We start from the raw sequence: 23,007 nt of genomic DNA on the forward strand, positions 1-23,007 counted from the left end.
TAGTTTACAGAGGGGGTGCTTATAGGGGTTAAAGGAGATGCTGATGGGTCTTATTTAGGTTACAGTGGGGTGCTTATGGGGGTTACAGGGGTGCATATGTAGGTTACCCCCTCTATAACCTACATAAGCCCCAGCGCCCCCTGTAAACCCCATAAGCACCCCCTGTGTAACCTACATAAGCCCCATCAGCTCCCACTGTAACCCCCATAAGCACCCCCTCTGTAACCTACATAAGCCCCATCAGCACCCCCTGTAACCCCCATAAGCACCCCTTGTGTAACCTACATAAACCCCATCAGCCCCCCCTGTGTAACCTACATAAGCCCCATCAGCCCCCCTGTAACCTCCATAAGCACCCCCTGTGTAACCTACATAAGCCCCATCAGCCCCCCTGTAACCTCCATAAGCCCCATCAGCCCCCCTGTAACCTCCATAAGCACCCCCTGTGTAACCTACATAAGCCCCATCAGCCCCCCCTGTGTAACCTACATAAGCCCCATCAGCCCCCCTGTAACCTCCATAAGCACCCCCTGTGTAACCTACATAAGCCCCATCAGCCCCCCTGTAACCCCCGTAAGCACCACCTTTGTAACCTACATAAGCCCCATCAGCTTCCCCTGTAACCCCTATAAGCACTCCCTGTGTAACCTACATAAGCCCCATCAGCCCCCCTGTAACCCCCATAAGCACCCCCTGTGTAACCTACATAAGCCCCATCAGCCCCCCTGTAACCCCCATAAGCACCACCTTTGTAACCTACATAAGCCCCATCAGCCCCCCTGTAACCCCCATAAGCACCCCCTGTGTAACCTACATAAGCCCCATCAGCCCCCCTGTAACCCCCATAAGCACCCCCTCTGTAACCTACATAACCCCAATCAACCCCCCCTGTAACCCCCATAAGCACCCCCCTCTGTAAACTACATAAGCTCCATCAGCCCCTCTGTAACCCCCATAAGTACTCCCTGTGTAACCTACATAAGCCCCAACAGCACCCCCTGTAACCCCCATAAGCACCCCCTGTGTAACCTACATAAGCCCCATCAGCACCCCTTGTAACCCCATAAGCACCCCCCTCTGTAACCTACATAAGCCCCATCAGCTGCCCCCCCTGTAACCCCCATAAGCACCCCCTCTGTAACCTACATAAGCCCCATCAGCTGCCCCTGTAACCCCCATAAGCACCCCCTCTGTAACCTACATAAGCCCCATCAGCCCCCCTGTAACCCCCATAAGCACCCCCTGTAATCCCCATAAGTACCCGCTCTGTAAACTACATAAGCCACATCAGCACCCCCTGTAACCCCCATAAGTACTACCTCTGTAACCTACATAAGCCCCATCAGCCCCCCTGTAATTCCCATAAGCACCCCCTCTGTAAAATACATAAGCACCATCAGCCCCCCTGTAACCCCCGTAAGCACCCCCTCTGTAAACTATGTAAGCCCCATCAGCACCCCCAATAAACCCCATAAGCACCCCCTCTGTAACCTACATAAGCCCCATCAGCCCCCCTGTAATTCCCATAAGCACCCCCTCTGTAAACTACATAAGCCCCATCAGCACCCCCTGTAACCCCTATAAGCACCCCCTGTGTAACTTATGTATGCTCCATCAGCACCCCCTGTAACCCCCATGAGCACCCCCCTGGGCATGGCATGTCGGCACCATGCGATGGACCAATTTGGAAATTGAATGGAGGTAGGCAAATCAAACGGACTACGGACCGATCAGATAATACATAGGAAAAAAGCATTACTGCAATATCTGATTGGTCCGTGTGTCCGTGAAGTCACTGTCTTGACAACCAATAGGGTCGTGTTGTCAGTGTGCCGCCTGCGCCTTGTCTCTGATGAGTGAGGAATAGGGCCTGCACAATGAAGATAACAGGCCATAGAATTCCTCGACTCGTTGCGTAGCCTTAAACAGCTGTTTTGAGGAGGTTGGGACTCTTGCACATGTGCAGTGAGCGTCACACACCTCCAGCAGCTGATTCACGTCACCGGAAGTTCCGCAGGTTCCGCACTCTTATGCGGTCGTGACTTATTTTAGAACACCGGCAAGGGAAACGAAACCAGAGCAGCCAGAGCGGGAGGTGCACTCTGGGCTCTCAGATGAGCTGGGACTTGGCATGGCAGCGGGACCGCTGACGTTATCACTGCGGGCCGATAACAGCTGGAGGAGGTGCCAAGAGCCAGATGGGCCTTACTGGTGGTGGTGGCTATGCAGCTTAACAGTAGGTCAATTTCCTGTCATCCTGTGGTGGGGGTGGGTGGAAGTGGCAGATGCGGTCAGCGGATAATGGTTGCAGAGGAATGGGGGGTATTGATGTCTTAGGGCATATAAATGGGCAGCTGGAGGGCCATGAAGGTAGGGGGCCTAAGGAGGAAGTGGAAATTCCTTTGGGTAGATAGGTGCAGAGCTGCATGGGGGATGCTTTCGGAGTGGCTGGGTATTAGGGGTTTACGTGGGTGATCTGGTGATCATAGCAGGAGACTGGGCACTTACTAGGGGCACAGTAGGGGTGGTTATTGGTTAGGGGCATGGCCATTTTTCTCAGGGGTTCCCATAGCCCTTGTTGATTCCCCTGTTGCTTGTGGGGAGGAGTGCCATGCTGCTAGTTGGGGGGGGGGGGGTTCGTAGTGGTAGGCCTAGTAATGGCAACAAAATAAAACAAAATTTAATAATAGTGAATATGATATTTACTTTTAAATGCTTTCATTATGCATTTGTGACTATATCATAGATATGGGGGATTGATTCTCTTGAGGTGCTGACAATTTTTTTTCCTCACAGGCTTGCAGGGTAGTGACTAGTATGGTGGTGGCCCTATGCTTTCTATCTTGGTCCTGACTAGGGTTGCGTACAGGGGGGGCGTGCTTGCGGTGTTGGGGGGGGGCTTGGGGCACGGTAGGAGCATGACCGGGGGGATGATTTGTGGGGTTTGTGGATTATAGTAGGGCGTTTGATATTATCTCTTTTTCAGTGGTGGAACCAGTGGCAGCTTTAAGCAGCCCTGCTGAAGCTAGCAGAAGGCTTGAATACTCAATTGGCGTACAGGAGCATGACGGCGACTCCATTGTTGTAGAGGGCGTCTTCAGTGATTTTGAGGAGGAGGACATGGGTAAAGACATGTCTACGGGACTGGTTGCAGCTGGCCAGGTGAGTGAGCTTCATACTTTGGCGCAGCTTCTGTTTTGTTTGTCTCCGCAGATGCAAAAGACAAAGGGGCAGCAGGTAGGGAGGACAGGCAGGCATAAGGCTGCTAGGATCTGCTTTGTCTTTGCAGGAGAGCAGGGGTAATCGGAGTCTGGGGCCCAGGACAACAGTCTTTGGCTCTAGAATATGGCAGGGCAGGTTGCGGTCACCTCTACCCAAGAGACGATGCAGGAGCCAGCTTTTCAACTACCTGGGCTCGTCTCAATAGGTTGCCTCGTGGCTGGAGCAGGGAATGGAGGAGACATGAGGAAGCCAGGAGGCAGTCACAACCACGCAGGAGGAGATCTGAGGAGAGGGTGGAATGCAGACAAGCAGCCGAACTGGCAGTGAGCAGGCCAGAGGGGAGCGCATCTTGTGCTGCTGGACCAGTGGCGGTGCCTAGCAGGACAGGTGAGGTGCTTGTTAGGGGGGGCATATGGGGATGGGCGGGGAGCTAGAATGTGCTGTTGCAAGGTTTGAAAGGTCTGCCTGATCAGTGGGACATGGACCACAATGTGCAGAAGGGGCCTGAAACAAACAGGCCTCAGGGAGTAGTGTGTCACAGCCGGTCAGTGCCTCGGTCAGTTTAGGGAGGTTTAAAGTCACAGAGGAGGCGTTTCATTGCCCTTGCTTATGCTCTATTGGCCCTTTGGGTTTGCATTTGGTGGCAGATGTAAAAGAAAAAATTTGGAGAAGAGAGTTTTTAGAATTTTTCTCCTTGCTGCCGGTTGATCAGTTTGTGGAGATTAAGGAGGGTTCTAAGGGTGAATCCAGGAAGAAAGAGGAGGAGGAGAGACGGAAGCATTATTGAAAATTGCCAAAGACCTTGAGCAATTGGTCTCAGTCTTTATGTATTTTGGCCAGCGTTATAGCTGAGAAGTTCCAGGAGCAAGGGTTGTACTGGTTTTGTTATTACGCTGGCGCTACGATGAGCAGTTTTGCCAGCTCCTGGCAGTGCTACCCGAAATGCGCTTGGACGATAGAGACATGGACATATGGTTTGAGATCATGACTCCTTTGAGTTTGGGACAGTCCTTTCACGTTGGGGAAGCCACCACCAGCAGGGGTGCAGGTGCCAGTACCGTTGTCTCCTTCTGAAAGGGGTTGTGCTTCCAATTTAATGAAAGCCAATACCGCTTTGGAGTTTCCTGTAAATACAAACATGAGTGTTCGGGCTGCGGGGGATTGTATTTCTTCACAAAGTGCTTTAAAAGGGGATGGCCAAAGGGGTAGGCCGGGAGAGGTGGCTGTATCAGGTCAAGACACCGGTTAACATAAAAAAGATGGTGCCCTGGCTAAGACAGTACGCTAAGGTGAGGGGCAAGGCAGGTGACGTCGAGCTATTGCTCACTGGGTTTAGTTCAGGGTTTTGGATTCCCTTTCTGCCGGGGGTAGGTTCACGGGTGTCGGGTAACTTGAAGTCGGCTAGGGGGCATCTTAGATTGTTCGCGAAAAATGGGCAAAGGAGGTGGCTTTAGGCCTTATGGTGGCCCTTTTCCTGCATTGCCACTGGCGAACTTGCGTATTTCGCCTTTGGGGGTGTTCCCAAAAAAAGTCCCAGGGCAATTCCGGATGATCCAACACCTATCATATGCGAAGGGGTCTTCGGTTAAACGATGGCCCTGACCCGAAATTGTTTGAGGTTTCTACTACTCCTTAAATAAGGTGGTGGGTCTGGTGCGAGTTAAAGGGGAGGGGTCGTTGTTAGCCAAGGTGGACGTAGAGGCAGCCTTTCGGCTGGTACCGGTGCACCCATAATGTCACCACTTGTTGTGTTGTTTCTTTGAAGGGGAGTACTTTGTGGATGCTCCATCTCATGGGTGGTTAAGCGAGTGTCGGGGATGAAATCATTGGTCCATTATTTGGACTATTTTCTGTTTGTTGGCCCCCCTGGGTCCAACATCTGTTCGACCTTGATCACGTTGTTTGAGTAATTTGAGATTCCAATTGCGGGGGATAAGTTTGAAGGTCCTGGGACGGTTTTGCATTTTTTGGGCATTAAGATTGACTCAGTGGCTATGGAATGTAGTTTACCACTTGAAAGTCATTGATCTCGGGATTACCCTGAGAATGGAGTTTGGACGTCAGAAGCGGACGTTGAGGGAGATGCAGTCAATTTTAGGAAAACGTAATTTTGCCTGCCGAATCATTTTGATGGGAAGGGTTTTCTGCCGGAGAATGTCTTTGGCGAAGATGGGGGTTCCAGAGTCTTTTCACCACATCTGCGTCACTAGTCACATTCGGGAAAATCTCAGGGTCTGGCTCCTGTTTCTGCAGGAGTACAATAGTAGGTTCATGATTCAGAGAGTTGGCTTGGGGTCTGAAGTGCACTTATTCACTGACGATTTAGGGGCACATGGTTTTGGGGCCTATTTGAAAGGGAGATGGTGTGCTGATACATGGCAAGCTGATTGGGTGGAGGCGGGTTTGACAAAAAAAACTAGTGTTCTTAGAGCTGTTTCCGTTGTTGGTGGCACTGAACTTATAGGCAGGGGTGTTGAAGGACAGGAAGGTCACTTTTCACTCTGACAACATGGGGGTGGTGTGGCAATCAACAACTTGTTGGCCTCCCGTGGTGTTTTTGCTCCGATTGTTTGTATTGGAATGCCTGAGATTGAACGTTTGGTTTAGGGCAGTCCATGTGCCTGGTTAATCTAATGACATTGCTGATGCTCTTTCACATTTACAGTGGGAGCGCTTCAAGTCAGGCACCAGAAGCCTTGGTGGAAGGGGATTGAAGCCCAGCAGGATTGTGGAAGGAGACTTTCCTGAATTGCTGAGTGCGCTAAGGGCGGCATTAGCCAAGAGTACCTGGAAGGCATACGTTCAGGTATAGGGGATTGGCACTGGGTATTGCAAGAAGGGAGTTATCTCTTTTCAGAAGGTGGCTGGTCCAGGCATTAGTGAGCTGGATAGTGACATGGCGAAGGGCTCATGTATCTAGGTCAATGGTACAAAGGCGTTTAGCGGCTCTGGCTTTTCTTGTCAGTTGTTGGGTCTACACAACATCACAAATGCCTTTTTGGTCTGGATGGTTGGTCATGTAGGGGGTGTTCAAGATTAGATGGGAGGCTTGTGATATTTTCTTTCCTGCAGAAGGTGGTGGGGGTGTTGCCCATAGTGTGTGTGAATGGGTACGAAGTAAGCTTATTTCGGGCAGCTTTCTTATTGGCATTCTTTGTGCCTTTCCACATTTTGGAAATAGTGGCGAATAAGGGTGGTATTCAGGTGGGAGATGTTGTGATAGAGGAGCAACATATTGTACTTTGGCTTCGGAGGTCCAAGACGGACCAGTCGGGGAGAAGCCAATTTATCCGCTTGGGGGCTATTGGTGGACCTTGCTACCATGTTGGGGCTGTGGTCGAATTGTTGCAGTTGAGGCCAGTTGTTGAAGGGCCATTGTTGATCCACTCCGACGGTTCATCTTGTCTAAATTATCGTTTTTTCAGATGGCGTTATCTGAAGTGGGATTGCCTGCAGTTGATTTTGGTTCCCACTCATTTCATAATGGGGCAGCTACTGAGGCGAGAATGTTGGGGATAAATGATAAAAATATTAAGGGAATTGGGAGGTGGTCTTCAGGGATGTTTAAATCATATATTAATCAGTATTTAGATTTGTAGTTATTTGTGTTATTGTTTTGCAGGAAGGTTGGGTTGTTGAGCACTCGTACATCTATTGGGCTAGACGAGCGGCAGCAGTAAAAGACAATGGGTGTCAGCTTGGTTGGTCAACTGATGAGGTGGTTCTACGATGGCTGGGTTTTAGGGGCATGAAATGGGATCAGGTCCTCTTGAAGGTTGTCGAGTACTTGAGGTTGTTCTGCCCTCCAGGTATTTTAGTGATTCATGCATGGGGCAATGATTTTGGTTTTACAGCACAGAGAGATTTGGTGTTCAGGATGAAGGACGATTTGGAAGCTATTTCCTCGGCTGAAGGTGGTGTGGTCCAAGATTGACCCTAGAGTGCTCTGGGGGGTGGCATGGGATAGTAAAAAGCTGGATACCTCAAGGAAAACAATTAACAAGGTGTTGAGTAGTTTTATGAGGCAGAGAGGTGGGGTGTCTATTTGGCATGTTAAGTTTGAAGGGGAATCTGGTAGATGTTTTTTTTAAAGCTGGGGTGCACCTGAACGAGGTGGGGTTGCAGTTAATTAATTTTAACCTGAAAGAAGGTGTTATAAAGGCCATGGATGATTGGTGGGGCTCGGCAGTGGCTGTGCCTGTGGTGGAGTGCTTGCTGTTTAAGAAGGTGGGAATGCAAATGTAGGTACCTCCTGTGGGTCAGGAGAGGTTAACAATATGTTTACTTGAATGGGTTGTAGGAGTAATTTAGCTCCTATGGGGCAATCACTAATGTGGGTTGTTTTTAGTCAATGACCTATGTGCTTTGTACGTTATTTAATTGTTTACAAGTTTGATAAATAATATTGGCTGCGGCTTTTATAACCTCAATTTCTAGTGTGGTTGAGTTTGTGGGTGTGGGAACCTAGTATTGGGTCAATGTATTCAGGGCCATTTTACAATAATCACAGAGAGTCAGGGCCAGACTGGGAATAAAAAGCAGCCCTGGAAAAAAATGAAAAACCAGCCCTATATTCCCTCGAGCCATAGAATGCACACTCCACATTTTTATGCAAACATGAAAAGCGGAAATCACCCAACAAGTCACGCAAACCTGATCGCGTTTGATCAAGTGCACTAACCCCACATGAATCTAGCCAAAAATGCTTAACTGTGCATAAAAGCAATGCTTTGCATTGCTTCTTCGTTATTTATTTTGATTATTTTTCCTGTAATTTAATTCTTAATATTGTAGTGTTTCAATAACACACACACCCATAGATATAAACTGATATATACACACACACACAAAACACACACATATATATAAAAACATACACACACACACATAAACTTATATACATACACACACATACATATAAACACACACAAAACACACACACACATATAAACACACGCAAAACACACACACACACACATACATATAGACACATACATACATATAAACACACACACATACATACAAACACACACACACACATACATATAAACACACACATACACACATGCATAAACGCACATACCCACACACACATACACAAACATAAAAACACACCCACATACACAAACATGCATACATACAAATGCACATTTACACACATACAAACACACGCACATATACACACTCACACACATATACACACACACACACATATGCACATACATACACACAAATGCACATACATACACACACACACATACATACACACACATACACACATACAAACGCACACACATACAAATGCACATACATACACACATATACACACATACAAACGCACATACATAAACACCCACATATATACACACACACACATGCACACATACAAACACACATAAATACACACACATACATACTCACACACAAACGCATATACATACACACACATATACATACACACACATACAAACACACATACATACATATACACACTCACATATACACACACACACATACAAACGCACAAACATACACACACACATACCCACACACACAAACGCACATACATACACACACATACAAATGCACAAATACACACATACAAACACACATACATACAAACGCACATACACACACATATACACATACACACACATACACACATATATACACACACAACCGCAGATACATACACACATATACAAACACACACACATATACACACATATATACACACACAAACGCACATACATACACACATATACAAACACACATACAGTACATACACATTTTAGTCTAAATGATAATCTTCCCTGCTAATAACCTATTAGTACTGCACAAACAACTTAAATTCAAGTTTACTGCATGGTTATCAGTAAATCAGAACCCGATTCAGCACTTAAATCACTTAAATCAATCAAATGAACCTTTGAACTTCCTGTTAGGGTTAAATTCTTTAATCTTTGATATTACCGTATCTCATGATATACTAAGTAAAACAAATATAGTAACCTAGAGAATCAGCTCTGCTAAATATACAGCATTTTCAGTGGTGTATACATGAACCATAAATGTGTATTGCACTTTCAAAAGTAGTGTGGGGGATATAATATAGGTCTATGTACACAGTGGTACACAGTCGAGTCATCCGTTATGCAGGAAAAAAGTGCTGTCCAGAATCCACTTATAGTCCCCCCCACTATATTTAAAGGATACTAAACCCAATTTTATTTCCTTTCCTGATTCAGATAGAGCATGCAATTTTAAGCAACTTTCTAATTTACTCCTACTATCATTTGTTCCTCATTCTCTTGCTATCTTTATTTAAAAAGCAGGAATTTAAAGCTTAGAGGGTGGCCCATTTTAGGTTCAGCACCCTGGATAGCGCTTGCTTATTGGTGGATACATTTAGCAAACCAATAAGCAAGCAAAACCCAGGTTCTGAACCAAAAATGGGCCGGCTCCTAAGCTTTACATCCCTGCTTTTTTAAATAAAGATAGCAAGAGAACAAAGACATATTGATATTAGGAGTAAATTAGAAAGTTGCTTAAAATTGCATGCTCAATCTGAATCATTAAGTAAACAATTTGGGTTTAAATTTGCACAGATCCATAGTGTATTGCACTTTTACAAGAATAAATACTGCTCCAAAAATTGCTGAATACATCTTGCGGCGGCCATCTTAGGCATTCGTTTACTACCAAAGTTCCTGAATGCAAATGTCTAGTTTCTACCCAGTATCTATATAACAGGATACTTTAATGTTCCTTTGAGACATAAGACCCATTTATACTGCTGTGATGTGATTAACTATTCATTTACTTCTTGTTGCTTGGTAACCTGAATAAAGAATTTGCCCAGCACATTTATTCAGTGCTTCTCTTTTGTATTTTTTCTATACCCATCTGAATGAAGCTCTCACATTCTCACATCCTATTTGGCAAGTTTCAAGGTTTTATGGACCAAGTTCATGAGATTCCCTTGCCAAACTATTGCTGTTTTTATTGAGCTCATAAAGGGCTAGTTTATGAGTGGAGCACTAACTCTAGCGCACAAGCAATATGGGGTATTTCTTCGCTCTTTGTGTGCAACGGAAATAGCGCGCATTACGAGTTGAAACTAAATGCTTTTTAGCTTGAGCGCAATCAAATTTAATGTGTGTCGGTTTAGTGTGACTTCAGAGCTTTAGTTGACTTTTACACCACACAAAAAGTTGCACAAAACACACCAAAAACACAGGTAAAACGTACGCTCATATTAACACTAACATCATTTTCTGCGATGGGATTTTTTTAGTGAAAATTTTTCTGCAGTGTCTAAGAAGCTGGTGTTTGTTGCCCTTACTTGGTGTGCATGAGGACAGGTTCATGTACAGCCTTTGTATACACCATATGCACACACACACACTATACACACACATACACCATTTATACACACCCACACCATATACATACACACCATATACACACACACACCATATACAAATACACACCATACACAAACACACACACACCATATACATACACACCATATACACACACACACCAAATACAAACACACACCATATACACACACACACACCATATATATACACACACACACACCATATATACACACACACACACCATATACACACACACACACACCATATATACACACACACACACCATATACACACACACACACCATATATACACACACACACCATATACACACACACACCATATACACACACACACACCATATATACACACACCATATATATACACACACACCATATATACACACACACACCATATACACACACACACACACCATATATACACACACACACACCATATACACACACACACACACCATATACACACACACACACACCATATACATACACACACACACCATATATATATACACACACACACACCATATACACACACACACACCATATACACACACACACACCATATACACACACACACCATATATACACACACACACCATATACACACACACACACCATATATACACACACACCATATACACACACACACACCATATACATACACACACACACCATATACACACACACACACACACACACCATATACACACACCATATACATACACACACACACCATATATACACACACACACATACACACCATATACACACACACATACACACCATATACACACACACACACACACCATATACACACACACACACACCATATACACACACACACACACACACACACACACACCATATACACACACACACACCATATACACACACACACACCATACATACACACCATACATACACACACACACACACCATATACACACACACACACCATATACACACACACCATATACACACACACACACACCATATATACACACACACACACCATATACACACACACACACCATATACACACACACACACACACGCCATATACACACACACACCATACATACCTCCCAACATTTCAAAATTCAAAAGAGGGAACCCCCCCCCACGGCAAAAGAATTGAAATGTGGTGGGCGGGGCTTAAAAAATCAGAAGATTAAAGTAATATAAATAAAATTCTAAATAAAGTCATATATTTTAATACACTTAGGCAGCAAATCAAACACAAGCTCAAACCACTGGTATGGCTATGTGAGCTATGTATTTAATTAGCCTTTTGCAAAGACATTGCTAAATACAACACATAGCATACACTTACACATGCAGATACACACACACACACTACATAGCATACACTTACACATGCAGATACACACACACTACATAGCATACACTTACACATGCAGATACAAACACACTACATAGCATACACTTATACATGCAGATACACACACACTACATAGCATACACTTACACATGCAGATACACACACACTACATAGCATACACTTACACATGCAGATACACACACTACATAGCATACACTTACACATGCAGATACACACACTACATAGCATACACTTACACATACAGATACAAACACACTACATAGCATACACTTATACATGCAGATACACACACACTACATGGTATACACTTGCAGATACACACACACTACATAGCATACACTTACACATGCAGATACACACACAACACATAGCATACACTTACACATGCAGATACACACACACTACATAGCATACACTTAATCATGCAGATACACACACACTACATAGCATACACTTATACAGGCAGATACACAGACACTACATAGTATACACTTATACATGCATATACACACATTACATAGCATACACTTATACATGCAGATACACAGACACTACATAGTATACACGTATACATGCAGACACACACACACTACATAGCATACACTTATACATGCAGATACACATGCACACACTACATAGCTTACATTTATACATGCAGACACACACACACTACATAGCATAAACTTATACATACAGATACACACACACAGTTATGGATACATATAGACACACTACATCATATATGGGTATGTGTAGGGGGTCCTGGGGTTGGCAAGCACATTAGCTGGCAGTCTGCCGCTGCCACTGTTCGTTACCCTGGTATTAGCACTGCATATTGTATAAAACTTAAGGCATGCTAGTATTATCACCAGGGGTTAGACATCATCTCTACCAGAGGTAGGTTAGAGAGGTCACCATTACCCGTGGTCAGGGTGTATTCAGCCTACTTACTCCTGCTTAACCCACACACCATTCCTTTTCCACAGGGAATCCAACAGGTATCTAACCCTGTGAGGGCAATGCCAGCTGCTTCTGAGTATGGGCCCAATAGAATAAAAAAAAATGCATGGGGCAAATCGGGACAGATGGCTAGCAACCCGGGATAGGGTGACAGACCCCTAAAATCGGGACTGTCCCGCGGAAATCGGGACAGTTGGAGGGTATGCACCATATACACACACCATATACACACACACACACCATATACACACACACACCATATACACACACACACACCATATACACACACACACCATATACACACAACATACACACATGCATACACACATACCATACACACAAACAACATATACACATACACACACACCATACACACACACACCATATACACACAAACCACATATATACACACACACACACCCTATACACACACACCATACACACAAACATACAAAGTAACAAACAAACCTGCACAACGGAGCGCCCTTGGGGTAGTTAGATGATTCTTAAAAGGTGTGAGTTAGGCACAAAATAGAGAGAGGGTATAAAGTTCATTTCCACAGTGGGATAACTCTATCTATTATAGTAGATTCCAGGCGGCAGCCATAGTTCCCTGTGTGTCTGCACACACACCCAAGATCACAGGAAATCCAGAGAGGGAACAAAAAAACAGCGCTCCAAGCCCAGAAAAAAGTTAAAAGTTCAGCTTTATTCCAACATGATTAAAAACATGCAAAATATGTAAAAAGTGGTCAGCACAGTTGTGCAAAATGCAAGTAAAAGAACAGGTGCAAAAAACAGCAAACGTTTCGTGCTTCACGCACTTGATCACTGCTAATTGATGCACCTGTTCTCCTTTTATTCTCACAGATCTTAAAGTAACATTACATGTGTATAAACTTGTAAATTGCTGGTCATAGTAAGGCAGCCTATGACAAGAAACCTTTGTTACATATGCATAAAATGTATGTGAAAATACATGCAAATTCTTAAAAATGATATAATTAAATACAACTTAGAAACATGATGTATATAACCTTATGCATACTCCTGATATGAGGACATAAAGAAAAAGACATGTATATTTTCTTGGGTAAACAATAAATGCTTCTCATTATATACTTAAGATTGAAAAATGACTTTAATATGAGCAAATAATGATATGTTTCAAATGAGCCTATGACAAGAAACATACCTTTAAATTATAAAATCCGTATTGATCTAATTAAGCATTTTAAGTGTAAGTGTCTATAGGAAATATAGTTATACCGTGTTCTAGTCTCATCTACACTCAATAGTTAATTATATTCATAAGGTGGAGAAAAAAAGTTTAAAAAATGAGCCTCTGACAAGAGACATGTATAGGAAGATATCCCAATTCTAAAATTTCTTATTTAAGCATATTGAGAAAGAAACCCTTAATATGAGCAAATATTGATATATGTTTCAAATGAGCCTATGACAAGAAACACCTTTTAATTATAAAATCCTTATTAATCTAATTAAGCATTTTAAGTGTAAGTGTCTATAGAAAATATAGGTATACAGTGTTTTAGTCTCATCTACACTCAATAGCTAATTATATTCATATGGTGGAAAAAAGTTTCAAAAATGAGCCTCTGACAATTGACATGTACATGAAGTTATCCCAATTCTAAAATTTCTTGTTTAAGCGTATTGAGAAAGAAATCCTTAGTAAAGTGTTTATTATTTGGCAAACAGATCTAAATCTCTTCTCATGTTCAGCCCATGAGGATGGGTAGTCTGTAGATTAAACATCCACATGACTTCCCTTTTGTTGAGCGACATCTCTCTGTCACCCCCTCGTCTCCAACGGGGTATAAAATTAATTCCCTGTATAGTCAGAGCTGTTGATACTGCATTATGTAACATTTTAAAATGTCTTGATACCGGTGTATCTGAATGCTCATCCTCTTATAGAGCGTAGGTGCTCCAAAAATCTCTCTTTTAGTGGTCTTTTGGTTTTCCCTGTGTACTGTTGATGACAAATCTTACATGTAAGAAGGTAAACCACATGAGTAGTTGAACAATTGATAAAGTGGTATATCTTATATGTTTTGTTGGTGACAGTAGATTTAAAATCTTCACCTTCTTTAACATATTCACAGGTGGTACAAATTGGGCGCCTACACTTAAAGAAACCTTTTCTTTGTTTTAGCCAGGTAGATGGTTTTTTAGATTTTACATCTGAGGGAGAAAGACAATTACCCAATGTCTTACCTCGTTTAGAGATAAAATCACATCCCTCTTTTAGGATCTCTTTCAGAATGGAATCTGAATAAAAGATGGGTATAGAATCTCTGACAATGTTACATATCTTATTGTACTCTAGACTATATGTTGTGATGAATTTGACCTTTTTGTTATAAGATGTTTCTCTCTGCTTTTTTTGTATTTAAGTAAATCTTGTCTAGGTATTACATCCACACTGCTTTTTGCCTCCTGTAAGATTTTCTCACTATAGCCCCTCTCAATAAATCTCCTTGTCGCTTCTTGTGATTTAATCTGATATTCATCCTCATTACTGCAGTTCCTTTTGATTCTTGTGTATTCTCCTTTAGGGATACCCTTAACAACATGTCTTGGGTGACATGAGTTAAATTTGAGAATAGTATTCCCAGCTGTTGGCTTCCTGTAGATACTAGTCTCAATAGTGTGTTCATTTGTGCTTGATAATGTGATGTCAAGATAATTTATATGTGTGATGTTCTGCTCACTAGTGAATTTTAAATCACAGTTGTTGTCATTTAGATATCTGCAAACATCTTCTGCCTCCTCCTGGTCCCCTCAAATATAAAAAGCAGATCGTCAATATACCTGTAAAATTGAATTATCTTTGCCCTAAAGGGGTTTCTATCTCCAAAGACGTGGGACAGCTCCCACCAACCCATATACAGGTTGGCGTAAGAGGGGGCGAATTTCGCCCCCATGGCCATCCCACGTCTCTGGAGATAGAAACTGCTCTGAAACAGAAAAAAATTATGGGTAAGCAAGTATTCTATTGCCCTTAATATGAAGATCTTGGTAGGAGATGTAAATTTAGTATTCTGTTCCAAAAAGAATTCAATAGCTTTGATCCCCTTCTCATGTTGTACAGTAGTGTATAATGAAGAAACATCTGCTGAAATAAACCTATATGAGGGTTTCCATTCTACATTTTGGATTTTATTCAGAAGGGCAGTGGTGTCCTGTATAAAGCTGGGTAAGTCTTTAACCAAAGGCTGTAAAAATGAGTCTATTAGTTCTGACATAGGCTCATTCAGAGAATCTATGATAGGTCTACCCTGCAGACTGTATAGATTTTTATGAGTCTTGGGGAAATAGTGAAAAACAGGAATGACTGGCAAATCTGGAATGATCTTATCTTGAATTGTTTTATTTATGATGTTATTATGCTTAGCATACAACACCAAATTTGTCAGTTCATTCCTGTACCTCACTGTTGGATTATCACCCAGTTTTGTGTATACTTCTCTGTCATTCAACTGCCTCAAGGATTCGGCAACATAGTCATCTTTATTGAGAACTACAACGTTACCGCCTTTATCTGACTGCCTGATGACTAGAGTATCCTCAGAAGTCAGGGCATTTAGTGTTTCTCTCTCTCTTTGGGTAAAGTTAGGCTGAAATCTTTATGTTTTTGTGAATTTTGTAATTCTCTTAGTTTATCCTCAACTGATTTTTAAAAAATATCTAAAACCTTGAGCCTAGTGTGGATTGGATAAAAGTAACTTTTATTCCTAATATGGCCTAGAGAAATATCTTTTTCTTGTATCAGATCTTCCAAATTATCATCACAATCCTTTTGTAATTGTTTAACATCAATTAAACTACAGAGATCAGAAAATTCATTTAACACCTCTGGTTCACAAACATTACCTATACCAGCCACAGATTCATCCTGTCCCTGATCCTCATCTAAACCAAAATAGTGAAAATAGTGTTTACGCAGAGTGAGTTTGCGTACAAACCTATTAATATCAAGTATGGTTTCAAAAAGGTTAAAATGATTATCAGGGACAAAATTCAAACCCTTAGAGAGAACTTGTATCTCAATTGCATTAAGGTTTTTACTAGACAAATTAATGACATCATTATTTAGGCATATTTTTTCTAAGTATTCTGGGAGCGTGTGGGATAGGTTCTGTAGGTCTTGTTTTTTTCTCCTTTTCTGGTTGGGTTGGTTCCTCTTTCTCCTTTTCCCTCTTCTCCCTCAATTGTTTTTTTTATTACAGTAGGTACAGTCTGGCGAGTCTCGTTTTTTGAGACTGAATTATCAGATACCTCTGCTACAGGCTGTCCTTCACATTCCAAAGATAGCGCATATGACTCTTCCCCTACTTCACCTTCTGAGGAGTCATACTCATAATCTGTGTCTGTATCCGCAAATGTGACTACTTTTCCCTTCTTATTAGAGTTGTTATTCTTGTTTCTGTTATATCTTCTATTATATCTTGGTTTAGCCTGATCATTTTGGCTCCAGCGATATAATCCTTTTTGTCCCTTAGCATCTTTCTGGATTTGAACTGCCAAAGTTCTTGTTTAAAGGCAATCATGTTTTTTTTTCAAACTGTTGATCATTTTTTTTTAAAGTTTTCTTCTTGCTGATGGCATCTTAGTTTGTTCTGTAATTCTTTCAGTTCAAGCATGATATCTCTCCTCTGTTCTCTTTTAAATTGAATAAGCAAATCCATCAGAGCAAAGGAGCATGTATCTAATATTGTATTCCATTTATTAATGAAATCAGGATTACTAACTATAAATGAGGGAAATTTACGTATCCTGAGTCCCCTAGGGATGCGCTTCTCATGGACATATAGTAGGAAGGACCTTATATCCAATTCAAGTTTGATATCTCTTTTGCACAATTCGTCTATATCAAAAAACAGACTGTCCAGTGTATATGCTATATTTTCATACAAGTCAGAGGTCTCTTCTTTAAAATCACCCAAAACATATGATTCCTCAGTTTCATTATCCATAATGGATACCCTTAAAAAAACGTTTATATATAAATTTATTCCAAGAAATAAAAATAATGTGCTGACCACTATGTGTTTAATCACTTGATAGAGTATATGAAAAAATACAAAAAGATATATGTATTTTACCCTCCTCTGCTTCAGCCTTAAAACTCTCTGTTGTATCCTTATTCATCCTTATTTATTTGCTCAATAATATTGCACATATATTGATATTATGTTCATCTGTGTAACATTCATCCAATATGAAGTATTAATTAAGCATTAGCAATAGACATAGGATAATCCACTAAAGAAGAGTTTACACAAACATAAACACACCATACACACAACATATACACACCATATACACAACACACACACACCATATACACACACACATACCATATACACATACACACACACTCCATATACACACAACATACACATACACAACATAAACACTGTCATGAGATGCAGGACACATGCAGGACACAACAATGATGGTACAACTCTATTTTATTACAGAGCATAGAAACATACATCTAGTCAGGTTGATTGTACTAACTAACTGCCACACAGACTACCGGCCCTAGCCCCGCCCCCAAACTAGTGACATCACTTCCTGCTCTCATCACATCTTCCCCCTTTTCAAAGGGCGAAGCATACATTTAAATATAACAAATAACAGAGTATACAAAGAGCATACAACAACATTTTTGAACAGTGTATAGAAAATTGGTTACAGAAAAATGACCAACATTAATTACATCCTGACTTGGACATCGGGGTAGACTACCCTAGTCCACAGTGACCATGGGATTATTCTGCCCATACTTCCGGTCACTGTTCTAGCTAAAGTCAGTCCCTATATCGGGCCGGAAGTTTCACCACTCTTCCGCTTGATGTAACTTTGCATGAACTGTCCTCTGATACAGAAGATGGTGAATAAGAGTCCGCAGCAGGCAAAGGCATATCCCCGCTGTGATCTTGCTGAGGGGAAGGCACCTCTTTTAGAACAGGGGATCCCACCGGCGGTGGTACTGAGGCATCCAGTTTCAGACTCTCAGGTACAGGCTGAAGATGTCTTCGGTTACGGTGTGTAACCATCCCTCCATCAGTAAGGACTACATAAGACCTTGGTTCTGGAGAGCGTCCAATTACCGTAGCAGGCGTCTTCCATTTCTTCTCATCATCTAGTTTAATTCTGACAGTTTGCCTCACATTCAGTTCCTGTAAGGGCCTGACAGAATGCCTCCTGTCGTAACCCTTTTTGGCCTCTTCATCCCTCCTAAGGACTTTGTCACGAGGAACAGGGCCAGTCGGCTTGAAGACACCCACTGAGGGTAAAGTGGTGCGAATCTGGCGTCCTAGCATCAGCTGTGCCGGGCTAAACCCGGTGGCTTGAATGGGCATCGCCCTGTTTGACAAGAGGGCTATGTACGGCTCAGATTGCTTTAGAATGAATTTTGTTGTTTGAACTGCCCTTTCAGCCATTCCGTTGGCCTGCGGGTAATGGGGACTTGACGTGGAATGTACAAAGTCATATTCCCTGCTGAAAGCACTGAACTGTGTAGAAGCGAACTGCATACCATTATCACTCACCAGCTCCATTGGAATGCCCCACCGGGCGAACAAGCTCTTCAGACGAATGATAACGGCTTGACTTGTGATATCATTCAGAGGTGCAATTTCCAAATACCTGGAATAGTAGTCGATCACAACAAGGAACTTTTTCCCATGCAGTTCACACAAATCAGCAGCTATTTTCTGCCATGGCCCCGCAGGCAGCGGAGTAGAAATCAAGGGCTCCCTTCTCTGAGTAGGCCGTCGTTCCCGGCAAAAGGCACATTTAGACACGTGATTTGCAATGTCGGAGCTGATCCCAGGCCACCACACTGCTGTAGCTGCCCTTTCTCTGCACTTTGTAATGCCTAAGTGGCCATCGTGAATCCTGTTTAACATCTCCTTCCTCATGCTGACAGGAATTACGATGCGGTCTTGGAACAGCACCAACCCCTCCAGCTCCGTGAGCTGCGACCTCTCTGGCTGGTAAGAACTTAAAGACATCCAGGCTGCCCGGCTCTCGGGCCAGCCTTCTTTTATGTACTTTATAACCTCTTGCAGATCTGTGTCCAAATATGTCTCTTTCTTTATTTCTTCCAGTTTCCTTGAAGAAATGGACTTAGAGGCCAGAACTGAATCAACATACACTTTCACATCAGATTCGGTGGAGGAGTCTTCAGCAGCAGCCAGTGGGAGCCTGGATAGCGTATTTGGCACAACCAGTTGTTTCCCCCGGCACATGCACTGCCTGAACATTGAACCTGAGTAGTCTCATTAAAAAGTCTCTGGCATCTTAAGGGTGTTTTGTCGATATCACAAGAGTTGATTAGAGGGACTAGCGGTTTATGGTCAGTCTCCAGACTAAATTTCTCCAAACCCACTAGATAACGCTGAAAGCGCTCACAGGCCCAAACTGCAGCCAGGCACTCTTTCTCAATTTGAGCGTATTTTGACTCAGCAGCCGTCAGTGTGCGGGAACAGTAGGCAATGGGCTGTAGTTTATTTTCATTTAACTGCAGGAGAGCAGCCCCCAACCCATAACTGCTTGCATCAGCACTAACCACAGTCTTTTTGGAAGGGTCGTAGAACCCCAGCACTGGGGAAGACCCCAGCAGGGACTTGGCCTGCATAAAAGCTTTTTCTTGTGAAGGTCCCCAGACCCAGGCAACGTCTTTCTTTAGCAACACTGTGATAGGGTGTAGAGCTGTTGATAAATCTGGAAGAAACTTGCCCACATAATTTACAAGGCCCAATATCTGTCTCAGCTCATGTACATCAGAAGGACTTTTTATCTGTTCAATAGCACAAATTTTCTCGGGGTCTGGCTTGATGCCATCCCCATTGATGATATGCCCAAAGTAACATAATTCAGTTTTCCTAAAATGTCATTTTTCTTTATTTAACTTCAGCCCAGACTCTTTGATAGCCTGCAGCACACAACTTAAACGCTGATCATGCTCCTCCACTGTAGACCCATACACTAGAATGTCGTCCATGACAACTGCCATGCCCACGTGGTCACTCAGGAGAGAACTCATTTCCCTTTGAAAGATTTCAGGAGCAGAGGATATCCCAAAGGGGAGTCTGCAGAAGCAAAACCGACCTACCGGTGTGATATAGGTAGTCAGTTTGCGGCACTTTGGATCCAGGGGGATCTGCCAAAAGCTGCTAGAAGCATCCAATATAGAAAAGAACTTCGCCCCAGCCAACTTTGGAGCTATATCTTCTAATGTCGGCAGCACAAATCTCTCTCTCTTCACTGCCTCATTCAACCTTTTCAGGTCCACACAGATGCGCACCTTTCCATTTTTCTTTGCAACAGGAACAATGGGGGCATACCAATCAGTTGCTTCAGCAACCTCTTCAATAACCCCCATAGACTTCATGCGCATAAGCTCCTTCTCCACTTGAGGCATGAGCGGGAACGGAATTCTACGGGGAGTAGAAATACTGTATGGGACTGCATCACTTTTAAGTGCTATACGGACTGGTTTGCAATTCAGTAGGCCCAATTCGCCAAACATAACTTCAGAGATCTCATTCTCTCTGGCCACAAGGCCCAAGTTGCAGGCTGCTTTTCTGTTAAATAAATTGCTAACACACTAACCTCGAATCACATGCACCCACATAGTGAACTTTCTTTGCTTGTACCCACAGCTGGCAAGAAATTTCCCCGCACAATCGATGCGGCCACCAGGACTATGGACGTTTGTAGTAACCTTCGCCAGCTGGGGCTGTCGATGCAGTTTCATAAATGCAGCAAAAGACATTACAGTTATATCTGCTCCTGTGTCAATCTTAAAATCAACTTTGACTCCCATTACAGTAAAAGTAACCTTCCAATCTTCCTCTGAGCTTGGCCATTCCACAACAGAGCCCACAAAAGACACTTCCTGACCCTCCTGGTCACTGTCCACCTGCATCTCCTTAATGTATTCAGTTTTACACACCACTTCAAAATGGCCCATTCTATTACATTTTCTGCATCTTTTATCTCTGGCCGGGCATATAACACTCTGATCATGGGCACGGTAGCACCGTGTGCATCGGGCATGTTGCGCCCAACCACTTCTAGGTCTATCCGTTACTTTAGATCTACCGCTCACACTGTGCCTTTCACTAGCAGTTTTCCTGACCTGTTGCACTTCATCCACAATACTCTCAGACCTCAGATCAGCACTTTGCTTTTTCACCAGTTCACTCTGGCGGGCCATCCTAATAGCCCCATCTAATGTTAAATCAGGCTCTAACTGCAGCTTCAGTGAGACTTCAACATCTGCAATTCCAATAACTATTCTGTCTCTGATTTGCTCTTCTTTAGCAACACCAAACTCACAGAATTCAGCTACTTCATACAGGCTGCACACAAATGACTCCACAGATTCTCCCACACGCTGATTACGTTTGTGAAAATAAGCTCTCTCATGAATCACATTTCTTTTGGGCACAAAGTGGGCACTGAGTGTATCCATAACTATATCAAAGTTAAATTCTTCCCCTTTTTGGAAAATAAAAGCATTGAACACTGGCTCCACATCCTTCCCCATAGAGCATAACAGAGATTTAACTTGTACTTCACCACTCTCATTGTTCAGTTTGGAAGCAATCCTGAAGCGCTGAAACCACTGACGCCATGTGGGCCAAGCTGCAGGCTGAGAGAAGGCTCAGGTGGGGTAAACTTTGACATCGTCATCAATCAGGAACAGAAGCGCAGGCCAGAAATTCTGACACTATGTCATGAGATGCAGGACATATGCAGAACACAGCAATGATGGTACAACTCTATTTTTTTACAGAGCATAGAAACATACATCTAGTCAGGTTGATTGTACTAACTAACTGCCACACAGAGTACCGGACCTTAGCCCCGCCCCCAAACTAGTGACATCACTTCCTGCTCTCATCACAAACACCATATACACAACATAAACACACACACTTATTAAAGAACAAAAAAAATCTAAGTATTTTGGTTGGCTCCTACACTCCTAGAATACATTTGTTAAGCCCT

Source organism: Bombina bombina, chromosome 7 (genome assembly GCF_027579735.1).
Source record: "Bombina bombina isolate aBomBom1 chromosome 7, aBomBom1.pri, whole genome shotgun sequence".
NCBI classification, from domain to species: Eukaryota; Metazoa; Chordata; class Amphibia; order Anura; family Bombinatoridae; genus Bombina; species Bombina bombina.